This window comes from Cricetulus griseus (genome assembly GCF_003668045.3).
Source record: "Cricetulus griseus strain 17A/GY chromosome 1 unlocalized genomic scaffold, alternate assembly CriGri-PICRH-1.0 chr1_0, whole genome shotgun sequence".
NCBI classification, from domain to species: Eukaryota; Metazoa; Chordata; class Mammalia; order Rodentia; family Cricetidae; genus Cricetulus; species Cricetulus griseus.
In genome coordinates this window covers 54,605,391-54,619,717 of record NW_023276806.1, presented here as the reverse complement: position 1 = coordinate 54,619,717, position 14,327 = coordinate 54,605,391, and the positions used below count along the sequence as shown (strand labels likewise).

Sequence of the window (14,327 nt, the reverse complement as noted above, 5' to 3'; positions counted from 1 at the left end):
AGGTCAGCCTGGTCAACATAACAAGTTTCAGAACAACTGGGGCTACATGGAGAGACTATATCTCAAAACAAAAGAAACAAAACAAAACCCAGTAAGATTAAAAAAATACTCAAACAAAACAAAAGCATACACTTACAAAAATGGAGTCTGTTTTGTGTTGGCTAACCACTCCTGGGTGTGGGGCCTGTGTATACACATGAGTGTATACACAAAGTGTGTATACACAAAGTGTATACACATGAGGCCAGTTGTTATACCCAATGACACTCCATTGGAGAAACCTCCTTTCCCAGAAGGCATTGTTTGTTTGAGAAATTTATTTGCCTTTGTCTTTTGAAAGATAATTTCTCTGAGTACAAACTTCTAGTCTGGTAAGGTCTTTCAACCCATTTATACCTTAAAACATTCCATCCCACATTTCCATTAGCCTACTTACAGTTGCTTTCACAATATCTGAAGGCATTTAAAAAGGGAAAATGTTTATTTGATTCAAGATTCAGGTGAGTGGGAAGTCAGAAGAGCCAGGTACTTTGTGGGCGCCCTTGGCTGTCTCACAACATGGTGGAGACACAGGAAAGGAACTGGTTAAGTGCAGAAGGGAGACGAGTATGTGAATGAGGAAGCAAGGGAGTGGGCAGGCCAGGCTCGCACTTCTCATGGCAGCCCACAGGACAGATGTACTGCAGGATCCACAGGAATCCCTCCACGAGAGCAGTCACGGCCAGATTGTCCCAACTTAGCCTCTCTTCTTCAAGGTCTCACCAACGTCCAATTTGGTTACATTCAGGAATCAAGCCTCAAACTGAGCGTGTGAAGGAGGGGCAGCAAAGTCAAAGCACAGCAACCCTCTTCCCCTTGACTATTTCCTAAAGAAAATCCCACGGCCCCTCTGATTTCTTGGAGGATTATTCTTTGTCTTTGCAGTCTGAATATGATTTGCCTGGTCGTAGGTGTTATGCGTTTGTACTGATTGGCGTTCTCTGAACTTCCTGTGTCTGGTTGGTGGTTGAGAAGTTCACAGTCGTTACCAGTACTACTGTTTCTTCTGTTCTTTCTGTCTGTCCTCTCACTCTGACATCCCCACAACATGGGGTCTGTTGTACCCTCTATAAGTGTGTTCTGGATGTTTTCTTCTATCTTTAAATCTTTTAAAATTATTTTTAAATTTTTCTTTATTTTTTTCCTTTTGTTTCAATTGTGGAAGTCCCTGCTAACACTTAAAAAAAATTTCACTGATTTAATATTTAGCCATATCCAGGCTACAGAGAAGCCCATTGAAAGTATTCTTTATTTCAGTGACAGTAGTTTTTATTTTTAGCACTTCATATTTTTTCTTAGACTATCTCTTCTAACAGTGCCTGTATGTTCTTGTATGTACCTGTATGGTCTTGTGTGTAGTCTGCTTTCCCCAGTATATTAGTCACCATTATGGTTAGTCTTAGCATTTAATTTTTTATTTCCTATTAGTATGTATTTGTGTTCACCTATGAGATATACATGCTTGCCACATGTGGAGGACAATGCTGTGGAGCCAGATCTTTCCCTCCACCTTCACATGATTTGTGGGGATCAAACTCATGTCTTTAGTCTTGCATCGCTGGGTAGCTGGCCCCTTATGGTTAATCTCTCTTGCCAACCTGAGGGGTTTTAAAGTCATAAAGAGACAAACCTTCAAGCATGTCTGGGAGGGAGTTTCTGGATTGAGTTAACTGAGGTAGAAAGACCATCCCATGAGCTGGGGCCACAGGCTGAATAACAAAGAGAAAGCTGAGCACCAGCAATTGTGTCTCTACTTTCTTATGTGAACACAATGTGAGCACCCACCTCACCAGGCTCCTGTCACCATAGCATCTTCACCATCGTGGTCTGGACCTTTAATCCACGAGTAAAATCAGCTCTTTCTTTCCCACATTGCCTTTGCCCGGGTTTTGTCACAGCAAAGGAAAAAGTAACTAATATACGTATTTTTTTTTTTCAAAAGTTCTAGTCTAATTTGAATAACCTTGTCGTATGTCTGGGTCTGATGCTCCCACTTCCTCTCTCTCTGGTGCCTTGTTTTACTTATTTGTATTTTTTACATCGCTATACCTTCTCCCGCCACACACACCCAAAGAGAAGTTGTCTATGAAGTATTGGGAAAAGAAGCTGAGGCCATTAGGGTCCTTGGATGTCATGAGGTGTGGGAGAGAGGAGGCCCTTGATTGGTCTCAGTGAACCTATTCTCTCCAAAGGGCTTTTCAGCTCTTCCTTTATTCATGCCTGCTCTTTAGGTGAGATAAGAGGGCTATGTGGCTTGGCCTGGAGTACTCACCTTTCCCCAGGCCCATCAAGCTTGGGCCAGTTAACTAGACTCTAGTGAATTAGCATCTCTGGAGGACAGGTATCAACAAGGGCAGGGTGTTGCTGGAGTGTTCCAAAAATCTGTTTCCCTCAACCACACAGCACAGGGGACTGTTCTTTGAGCTGTGCAGTGATAATCTGGTAGGAGTCCTGGGTTAAAAAAAAAATCACAAATATGTGCACTACTCCCATCCAAACTGTACATAACCCAAGTTCTTATATATAAATTTATCTACAGTGGGTTTCTGGGAATTTGTCAATTACAGTTTCGGTTTTCCTATCCTGTTTTAGTTCCCATGGAAGTTTCTACTCTAACAAGTTGTGATTCTTTCTATCTGTCTGTCTTTCTAACTTGGGGTCAGAGGTTTACCCTGTGACCTCAATTCTCTGGCAAATTTAAGAAAACTTGTTGACTTTCAGTTTATTTAACTTTTTTTTCTTGTGTGAACAGGAGCCATGATTGCTGGACTGGGAAATAGAAGTTCCGGCATTTTATTTCCAAGCAAGTTTTCTCATGGACATTATTCAAGATCCTTTCCATTCTGAAGAGTATCAGAGACTGGGGTGGTAAAAGTAGGGTGTTCCTTGATGTTTTTTTTTTCCAAGATGGATAGTTCTATCTCTGAAGTAAGATGGATCTCTGAAGGTAACCAGTTCCTCTAGGAATTAATCTCTGGGTGTTCTACACTAGTTGAGGCTGCACAGGGAGAAATGCTAACAACCTTTTCACTGCTATTCCAGACAACAGGAAATGCTCAGTCAGTGCCCTGTCCAGAATCTTCAAAGGCCAATGCGTATATTCTAGGTGGAGTTGAGTGTGCAAGCTGACTCACCATAGGTAAGACAGGACGAATACCAAAGTTTCTAGGCAAAGCACTGTGTTGGTATTCATCTTCAAAGAATAACTTCAACTATATTTGAGTGTATATATTCCATGTGTTTTCCACATGGGAGTGGCATGGAGGGAGGAAAAAGAATCATCCTGATATCCCTACCTGGCACAATCAAAGGAAGGGAAATGTATTAGTCTTTGTCCACTGGACACAGTCTAGAATCAGCTGGGAGGAGTTTCAACTGAGGAGTTGTCTAGATCAGGTTGACCTGTGGACATGTCTGTGAGAGACTGTCTTGATTGTTAACTGATACAGGCAGATCTGTACCATTGTGTGTGGTACCAATCCCTACACAGGGCTCCTGAACAAACATGAGAGGAGAAAGAGAGCTAGAACATCAGCAGACAATAAGGATCTCTGTGCTTAATCTCTCTGATCTAGATTGTAGATATGATGCTCTAAGTTCTTGCTTTGGCTTTTCTGAAATGGCGAAGTGTGACCTAGAGGTCTAAGCTCAACAGTCTCTTTCCTCCCCTGTTTTGCTTTTAGTTAGGGTGTTTTAGTACAGAAACAAGACCTTTCATCCCAGGTCATCAGAATTCTCACTGGCATTCCCAACTGCCCTCTCAACACTCTCCACTGAGACTATGGAAATCAAGTTTCCCTCTATAGAGGAACACACATGAACACAAACATGGTGTTGTCCATGCAACTCTAGGCAGCACACAGATCTTGTTCATGGATCAGACTGTGTTCCATGGGAGCTAGCCAAGGACTTAAGACCCCAGTCCCAGAGGATTGATAGAAATAAAGAGTGCCCTGGCATCTTTCTCACTTTAAGAACCAGGACTCATGGATATACTCTGAGGCCCAAAGCCTTGCCTTGCAGGTACTCATACCCAGATCATTCTTGAAGGTGCAGTAGAGTTTGAAGCACAGTTCAAAACCAGTAGCAGCTGCAAAATCCTGACCCAAACTCTGACCTCATTCTCTCTATCTCCTTAGCAACCCGTTCTACTCTCTGGACCAGCACACTGTCCTGCCTCTGCACAGAGAGCCAGTCATCTACATATTGGTGATGTCATCCATCAGGAAAACACAGCATGGAATGGAGCCTCGGTGGATGAAGAAGGGCCTTTTAGATCTCACTGCATGGGTCCTAGCTCAAATAGCTAGCAGTAGATATTAGTTACAATGGTCAGCATAGACTTTCACTGAATAGCTCAAGCCCCATTCCTAATGGCCCATGTATTGCCTAACCCAACAACACTCACTTTTCCTGGGTTTGCAGCCCATGCAGGGGTTTTCACAGTGGGAGAATTTCCATGCTCTTTCATAAGTAGAAGCCCATTCCTATTCTTTAAATCTTCAGTCACAGCCCTAAAAGAAGGACCAGAAAATGGCAGTCAAAGGGTGGGAAGATGCCTGGAATAGCGCATCTTGATGAATTGGCTCTCTCTGCCTATCAGACAGAGGGTGCTTTGCTGTGTCATTGTCCCAACCAGTGTAAATGATAGACAGGTTGACATCTGTCCCATTATTTCCTGAGTCAGAGATACTTAGAGACAATTGAGTGGGTCTGAATGCTCTTAGTGCAGGGTGATATGGAGGAAGGAACCATGGACTTTTTTAAAATGAGTATTAGTTATTTTAGTTTGCAACATCTGCGACATTATGTTTATATTATTTACAAAATTGTTAAATATTTAAAAATAGTTAATATATAAAATTATTATATTATATATTGTAATATATAAAATTATTAAATATTATATTATGATATTATGAAATATCATATGTAAATATCAATCATTTCACTTTGCTAATACCTGTATTTTGAAGTATTTTCCATATACATACTTACCTATGTTCATTCATTCATTCATTCATTCATTCATTCATTCATTTGTTCGTTCATTCATTTATGTGGGTGACACACTTCGGCATGTGTGTGTAGATTTGGAGGGAGAGTGAGGGATTCACTTCTCTCTCTTCACACTGGTATGTTACAGATAGCAAACTCGGGTCATCAGGGTTGGTGGAAAATGCCACCATCTCGTGAGACCAGACTATCTATATTTCTTCTAGCAGTTTTGGGGTTTTACATCTTATGTTAAGGTCTTTGATCTATTTTGTAATTAAGCTTGGCATGTGGTGAGAAATAGGGATATAGAGTCATTTCCCAACATCTAGTTTTCTCAGAACGTTTGTGTGAGAGAATGTCTTTTTCTCTAATGTTTATTTTTGACATCTTTATCAATTAGTAGGTGGCTGTAGCTGTATGAGTTATTTCTGGGTCCTCTACTCCATTGGTCTACTTTTTTTTTTTTTTTTTTTTTTTTTTGCTGGTATAATACTACAACAGCCTCTAGTGCAGTCTGAGATTTTGTGATACCTCCTGAATTTCTCTCTCTTCTTTGGCTTACCTTGACTATTCATGTTATTTTGTGTTTCCACAGAAATTTGGGAATTGCTCTTTCTAGTTCTATGAAGAATGGTGCTGAAATTCAACTTCATTGAGTCTGCACATCATTTCCAGTAATATTGCATTTTTACAATACTAATTCTACAAATTCAGTATCTTGGGAGACTTTTTTCTATCTTCTAGTGGCTTTTTCAATGTCTTTCTTTGGTGTTTTGGTCATTATTGAGAGGTCTTCAGTCTCCTTGGTTAGCTTTATTCATAGCTATTTTGTGTTTTTAGAAGCTACTATGAATAGTATTACTTTCCTGTTATTTGTTCTCAGCAAGCGTTTTGCTGGTTAAGTGGAAAGGCTACTGGTTCTTCAATGTTGGTTTTGTATCTGGTATTTTGTTGAAAGTACTTATCAGATCAAAGAGTATTTTTGTGGAATCTTTAGGAGCTTTTAAATACAGGATCATGTCTTCTACAGAGATGACGTGATTTCCCCAACTGTATACATCCCTTTTATTCTTTCTTCTGTCTTATTTCTCTAGCTAAGAATCAAGCAGTATATTGAAGAAAAATAGAGAGAGTAGAAGACACTTGTGCTTCGTTACTGATTTTAGAGGAATTTTTCATTCAGCAAAATGTCATGTGAAGATTTTATTATGTTGAAACATGTTCCGTCTCTTCTGAATTTCTTCAGTCATTTTATCATGAAGGGGATGTTGAACTTTGTCAAAGGTCATTCCTTCATCCATGGAGATGATCATGTGATTCCTACCATTAAGTCTATTCATGTGCTTAATTACATTAATTATGCATGTAGAACCACCCTTACCTCCTGAAGTAAAACCAGGCCACAGTGCGCAATCCTGAGTGTGTTCTTTCATTCTGTTTTCAAGTATTTTTATGAAGATTCTTTCTGTCTGTGCTCATCTTGGGGGCCAGTCTATGGTTTCTATGCTCATTGTGTTCATATTTGGTTTTAGTATCATCTGTGACTTTGGGCCCATAGGATCTGATGATACTATTGGTTTCATAGCATGACTCTGGTTAGTGTTCCTTCCCTTTGTGTTGTATGGAACAGTTTGAGAGCTGTTGGCACTAGCTCTTCTTTAATGGTCGTTTATCTGGTAGAATTAGGCAATAACAGTCCAGCTCCAGACTGTCTTCACATGACATTCTTTATTATCACCCAACTTCATGTCACAGATCTTCTTGAACTACTTGTAGCTTCAATTTAATTTTGATAGCTTATATGCTTCATGACTTTCCAATTTATTAGAACATATTTTCAAAATATTCACTAATGATCCTATGGATTTCCTTGCTTATCTATCATAATGTCCCCACACTCTCTTTAATTTTATTAATATGAGTCTCTATTCTATTTTAGTTATTTTTAGGTAATTGTTTTTCAACTCAAACCTTTGTTTTATTGTTCTTTTAATATCAATTTCATTAATTTCAACCCTGATTTTACTAATATTGTATATTTATATATTTATTTTAGATGTAATATATATTTTACACACACTAGTTTTCCTATGTATAGGTCTGTATGCCTGTGGTCTGAGGAGTCCAGTAAAGGGCATCAGATCCTCTGGGTCTGGCATCAAAGATGATTGCAAACTCCCATATTGGTCATGGGATTCAAATCCTGGTCCTTTGGAAGAGCAGCCGGTACACTTAACTGTTGGGCCATCTCTCTAGCCCCTCTTTACTATTTCTCTCTATCTACTAATTTTGGGTTTGGCCTGTTCTTGTCACTCTAAGACCTTAAAGTAAACCTGTAAGTTTTTTATTTGTCTGTTTTGAAATGTCAACATTCATAGCTACAAACTTATCTCTTAGAAATACCTCTGTTGTATCCTAAAGGTTCTGCTAAATATTTCACTTTCATTGAATTCTAGAAATCTTTAACTTTCTTCCTTGATTTCTTTAATGACCACTGATTGTTCAATCTCTACATGTTTGTAGTTCCTATAGTTTTTCTTGCAATTGATTTCCAATTTTGTTCCATAATGATCTGATAAGATATAAGAAATGGTTTTGGCATTCTTGCATTTGTTCAAAATGAGTGCTTCACAGCTTTTAGGCCTTATGAGCTCTTTTGGAAACACTTCCATGGACTATTGAGAAGAATGTGTATGCCACACTATTGGATGGACTGTCCTGTGGTTGACTGTTAAGCCCATTTGATCTATGATGTGGTTTAATTCTGAAAGTTTTTGTTGATTATTCTGATTTTTCTACTAATGAGAGTGGGGCATTGAAATCAGCAAGTATAATTGTGTTTGGACCTCTCTATCCCTGTCTGTCCAGCAATGTCTGTTTTATGTAATTGGGTGGGCCACCATTCTGTGCCCATGTTTTCATAATTCTTACATCTTCTGGATGTGTTGTTCCTTTATCACACAGTGATCTTCTTCATGTCCTCTGACTAACTGAAAGTCCACTTTGTTGAACATTTGTATAGCTGTACACATTTGATTTTTGGTTTCCATTTACTTTGTAAGTTTTCTTCCAAATGCTCCTTTTGTAGTCAGTGTATGACTAAACTTAGAGGACACAATGTAGTAGATCTATAAGTGACCTTAGAAGATGTCTGCACCGGTTCTAAATGGAGAAACCGAGGCCCAGAAAAGTGAAAAGACTGGCAGATGGCATGTGAAGATATTGGTGGGATCAACCTGTTTTGCCTGATGCCTTGCTAAAGCAAATATTTTATTTTGAAAATAGTTCCTGCTCTCTAGGAGGGGCTCTGTTGGCCTTGTGTCACATGTGTTCCACTGTTTGCCATTGTGATATGATATTGTCATCTGCAAAGTTCACACCATGAAATTGGGCTATACAAATAAATACAAACACAGAAATCCATAACACTCAAGTATGTTTACAATTTTTATATTGGTCCTCACTCATTTGGGCTCCAGCTCCAGTTACTTCAGGTTGATTCCTAGCTCAGGCCTACTGCCTATTTGGCTCAGTAGTTGACTACTTCTTGGGGTTTCTGATGCTATTGTAATTCCTGGAGCGGGTATGAGGAAGGCTGTTGTTCTGATCACTTGTGTAGAACAGTTCCTTCTCCTCAGGAGGACAGCCTCATCACATTAAGATGTTAACACTGGGTAGTTAGTGGGTTAGTGGTACTTCTGTTATCACAGCCAAGCACTGGCCTCCAAGGAGGAAGAGAAGGGTTAGGCAAGGCAGCAGGAGAGGGAAAAGAGAGCAAAAGGGAAGGTTGAGGACTTTGGAGACATCAGCTTTAGTTGCCTGTTTGTATCCTAGCACCAGAACTCCAGGAAATGTCTGTACTCATAAGACATGGCTCATTTATGACCACTACCACTTGAAACCATGGGTGGTGGTGATGGCCAATGAGTCAGTAACCCTAGTGTCCCAGCAAGGGCATCTCAAGGCTCTTGCTCCCTGCCCTTCCTAAGCAGCTAAACCCAGGCTTTCTGTCATGGTAGTCTCTGGCAGGAGCAAGAAATGCTTCTCTTGAGGTCTGTCACATTCTGTAATATGGAGATCCTGCTGCTACAAAGACATCAGCCCTTGTTCCTTGTCCCAGTTTCAGACTCTTGGAAAAGACCCTTCAAGAGCTAGCCCTGATGCAGGGTGACTCCCTTCCCCCACTCATCTCTACCCACTCCTTCCCAATTCACAATGGAAACGTTGGGTGACAGTGCTGGTGGGGATGCTGTTTGGACCATCCCAGGAGGAAAGTGAGCCCATGAGATGGAAAACAACAGCTTGTGTCCACGTGGCCACTGCCAGAATGTGTAAAACTTTGTACCTGCAACAGACACAAAAGCATGTGATTTGGTGGAAATCTGGAGAAAGACAAGCTGGGTTCTGGGCTTAATAGTTACATAGTTCTGAGAAATCCTAGGCCTTAGTTTTTCCACATATAAAATGGGTGTGTGGGTGTATTCACTAGGTCTATGCTGTGCTGCATTCTAGGTTTTGGGTGCCTTTAGACAGCTTGTGTAAATGGCTGTGTGTGGGTGGGGCAGAGGTCTGAAGATGAGAAGCAGGGCCTGTGGAATATCAGAGGCTGTGTAAGCCAGGGCTGGCTACCTCTGTATTGTGATGCTCCTGTTCAAAGTGGGCTTCTGGGAGCTGAGAGCATCTTTTTAGCTCACAACACATTGCTTCAGCATTAACCTAGGTCCCTGAGGGGCTATAGGAGGCGCAGGGGCTGTCTGTCTGCAAATTTCTCACCCAAGGTTGTGTAAACAGGTTCCTGGAGCTAGGCTGACAGTGGATGGATGGCATCCTAGCTGCACGCAGGGACCTGTGAATGGGGTTTGTCAGTGTGTGTCACGTTCCTGTCTGCACATGATCAACAGGCTACACTTCCCTGTGTTCCAAAACCCAGTGAAGCCAGATGCACTGGGTCATGAATGGGAAGTCTCTAATCACTTGTCCTCAAAGCAAGGAAGACCTGAAGCACAGTGTGGGTCAGGGCAGAGCAATCAACTAACAGGATGTCGGTGTCTTATGTGCTTGAGTGACAGTACAAGGTTAGGCAGGGAAAGAGACTCTCAGATTGCTCCAGCTCTGGCCTTGGGCAGGGAAGGGCCCGCCCAGGCAGCAGAAGACCTCAGAGGGCCTGGGGGAAGCCACACAATTGTTATGCAGATAAGCCTATGTAGAACTTGTGGAGGAAGTTGCTGTCCAGGGTCCGAAGGGTTCATGTACGATTGGATGTTTAGACTGTGGAGGGACAGAGGTCATCATTAAAAAGGGCTCCCAGCAGGAAAGCTACGCCTCTGCCCTGCCCATGGTGACCATTTCCTCTTCATTTTGCCTTCATCCAGTATTGTCTCAGACAGCCTTCACCACTTGGCACAACTCCATTTCGGCCTCACATGGTTTACACCTCCGTTGAACACTAACACATGCTGTGCGAGACACCAGGCAAGCACTATCTCGGCACCGTGTCAGCATCAAGAAGCCTACAGTTTGCTTAGCTTCTGACCTGAGACAGATCAGTGGGCTTCTCTAAGCCTACTGGGTATGAAGAGCCCATGGACATGGAGCATGGAACTACTGCGAAAATGTGACCAGTGAATGAAGATGGAGGAGGAAGCATGGTGACTTGCAAACATGGCTGCACGTTGGAGTCCCCTGGGGAGTTTTGAAAACATTGCTGCCAAGGCAACACTCCTAGAGGTTCTGGTTTAACAGGTGTGGGATGTGGCCTGGGATTTTAAAAGTTCTGCTGGTGACATGTGCAGCCAGGTTGGAGAACCAGTGGCCTAACACTAAATCTGTGTTGTGACTTGTCCCCTTGGAGGGCTCTTGCCCATCCTTCCTCACTGCTACCAAGAGGAATGACTGACCCCTCACCTGGCCTCACCCCATCTCACCTCATCTCACCTATAATATACACTGCTGAACACACAGGTTTCTGCCTCCCACATACAAGCTGATGCAGGAGAGTGAGCATGCCCAGTTCATGATATCTTGGGGAGAGGATGATGAGAGCTCTTACAGGTGTGGAAGGCATCTTGTCAGTGTCTGCCCTCATTCCATAGTGCCTGCCCAGCAATGTATTTAGTGTCTATAAATGATAAGGAAAAAAAATCCAAAGGGGTCTTGTTTGTTTCTGGGGTAGTTTGAGGCTGGAACCAAGTAGTGCTATCTGCTTCCAATGTCCTATCCCTCAGCTTTGTCATAGTTGTTTTATTTCAAGAGCCTCTATGCACAGCCCTGGGGAGCTAGTGGATCCCACTGTGTAGAATATACTGGTGTCTCTCAATACTTTGCAGTCTCTACACATGGGAAGGTGTCAGAGCCACTGACACTCTGTGGGTGGCCCCAGACAGCCAGATGGCTGATGGGACTCTCCCAGACTGTTCATCCTTCCTGAGTTCTGGAGAGCCACACTGGTGGCTCAGGCATTGGAGAAGTGGCAAGGCAGAGTGGAGGGGGAAGAGTGCTGTCCACTCCCCAGCAGGGGGACTCTTCCCCAGCTTAGGGACTCCTCACCACGTCTCCCCCCACTTTTCCCTCTGCTCCTCGTAGCTATGTTTCTCTTTCTGGGAAGGGCAGGCAGAAAGCCTGTGATGGCTGTCCCTTAAAAAGTACCTTCATTTGGAAAGAAGATACAATGTGAACCCCGGCCTATCCCAATCTTAGTGGCAGCAACATTTTGGATTGTGGGGAATCTTGATTCCTTCCAGGAATGGGCCAGGAGCCCATTGTGTTGACATTAAGAGTAGGGCTGAGTGGTGCTGTTTGTTGCTGCCTCCCAGAGTGCTCCTTCCCCACACAGATGGAAATCCCTAAGGGAAAGGTCAGAAGCTCTTTGGAACCCACAACCTCTGAGGCAGTTGTTCATTCATTCATTCATTCATTCATTCATTCATCCCACAGTCATGTACTGGTACCTATTCCATTATGAATATGTAAATACCATGGCATTTAAAAAATTATTACATTGGTGTTAATTTATTTTATGTGCTTGTGTGTATAGGGTGGGAATAGAGCTGGCCACAGCATCCTTGTGGGATCTGGTTTCATTCTTTCCATCATGTGAGCCCAGGAATCAAACTCAGGTTGCCATTCTTGGTGGCAGGTGCCTTTACACACTGGACCATTTCACCAGTCCTCCCACTGCCTTCAATGAACTCAAGCAGTCGGTGGACAGGCCAGAAACGAACGGTGCTATTTCTTCTGAACACATAAATGCAAGGCAATGTCCCCTCAGTGTAGGAGAGGCAGTGCCGTGTGAGGCCTGTAGGTGGCAGTAGATGCTCACAGCAGTCTGTGGGGGTTTCAGGACACCTGGGGTCACACACCACTGTGGCTGTAGTGGTGTGGACAGCTGAAATTGGACAGGACAGAGGAGCCCAGATCTTCAGAGTGTCTGTGTACTGCATTCTTAGGAAAATGTATCTTGGTCTCTGGACATCTGTCCTAGATACCTACCCCTAGGAAGAGCAGTGAAAAGAAACCTAGGGCTTTCACAACATACTAAGCATCAGCAGGTATGTACCAACCAGTGATCATACATGCAAACCTGAGGATGCCATCTCTAGGTTAATCATGCAGTTCTAGGGTCAAGTTCAAATTCACTTTGGAATGGATTTTCAGGGCACAGAGAGCCTGTTTTCTCAGCTGCAGTTATTCCCACTAAAGCCCTCTAGGGGACCCCCCTGTGACTGTTTCAAAACCCCGACTCTCTGTGCCCACTGCCTGACTCCGCTACTCCCTTGGCAGAAAACAGGGAGGGGGATTTACCCTCCTCTACTTTTATCTAGAGGTGAGAACACCCTGGCTTTTCCCTGAAAGACCTGGCTTTGCACAGATCACAGGGTTCCCTTACTGCTCAGAAGCCTTTGTGTATATAGTGGTAAGGAGCCTTCCTGGACCACCCATACCAGCTGGGTTCTTACAAGTCCCCGAACAATGCTCACGGTTTGCACACATTGTTTCACCAACCGGTCAACACAGTGGTAGGAAGTGGGTGCTGTTACTACCTGTGTTGTAGTAATGGTAAACTGAGGCTCAGAGAACTTAAGTAACTTGCCCATGCTTTGAGGGCTGGTTTGTTCTGTTAACTGTACAAAACACAAACCAGCCAATTCAACTGTGTAAACCTGTGTTTGCCTACTTTGTCATGTTGCTTTCCTAGCAGTGGTAACTGAGCCCACATCCTTCCTAATAATCCATCTCTGAGCTTCTTGGGGACTTAGGACTTCTGGGAAAGAATCAAAAGTCATAGCTCTGGGCTGGCTGATACTCCTTATTTATTGGCCATGAGACATTGGGAAAGTCAATGTACCTCTTTGAAAAGGAGCATAAACCTGACTGGCTGATTGTGAGGGTTAGATGGTACTGCATATGTGAAAGCCTAAAGTGTTAGGAAGGTAGGAACCCCTGCATCCCTGCTGCCCCTTCTCTATACAAGTAGACTTCTGAAAGTGTCACTGTCTGTGGGGAGATACTGGAGCTTCAGCATATGGCAGAAGACCCCAGAGAAACCTCTGCTCCATTGATCATCCTGAGGTTCTCTCTGTACCCATCAAAATCCTGAAGCTGAGCCCTTCTCTTTTATACCCAGCACACATAGCATAGTTGTGATTCTTCTCTGCCCTCATTTGTTATCATAAGTTAACATAGGGTTGGAAGTGACTAATCTTATCCATGAGCCCAAGAGAGGTGGGTGAAATCATATCAGTTTTCTGGATGAAAAAAAACTGAGCATTAACCAGGCATTAGTCAGCATTCCAGAGACCATATCAAATAGCAGGTTCATTGTAGACCTGAGTGAAGATGTGTATTTTCCTTGCCCATCGTTAACTAAGGCCACAGGTATGAATGAAATGAGCCATGGAGAAAGTAAACAGCAAGATGGTCATACACCAAGCTTCAGTGGATGATGAGTTTGAGAAGACCACAGAGGAATGCCCACTGAGATTGGAGAAAAGCAGGCATTGTCTTCATGTTAAGGAGAGATGGTGAGTGCTGGCAAATGCTGCTACAAGGTCAGGTGAGACCCAAGCCAAAACCCAGACATGCAGATTATCCAGGCTGTTAGTGGGAGCTGTAGACATAGAAGCATCCCAGATGGGGTGAAGTGAAGGATGTTGGGAATGCTATAACAGGAATGTTTGAACCTCCCTAAAATTAACATACTGAAGTCATAGTTCTCAGCAGAATGGGGTTAGAAAGCCTTTAAGAGGTGATTAGGGCAGAATCCCAGAAGGATTCATGCCCTGTGGAAGAGC

General features: G+C 42.9%; 1 long non-coding RNA gene across 1 annotated transcript; it reads left to right on the top strand.

Moving 5' to 3' along the window:
* The first annotated feature begins 2,795 nt into the window (after window positions 1–2,795).
* LOC118239587 lies at window positions 2,796–4,836 on the top strand. The gene is made up of 3 exons (XR_004772150.1): window positions 2,796–2,986; window positions 3,082–3,178; window positions 4,179–4,836. It is a non-coding gene; the product is annotated as an uncharacterized LOC118239587 (long non-coding RNA).
* The last annotated feature ends 9,491 nt before the right edge of the window (window positions 4,837–14,327 follow it).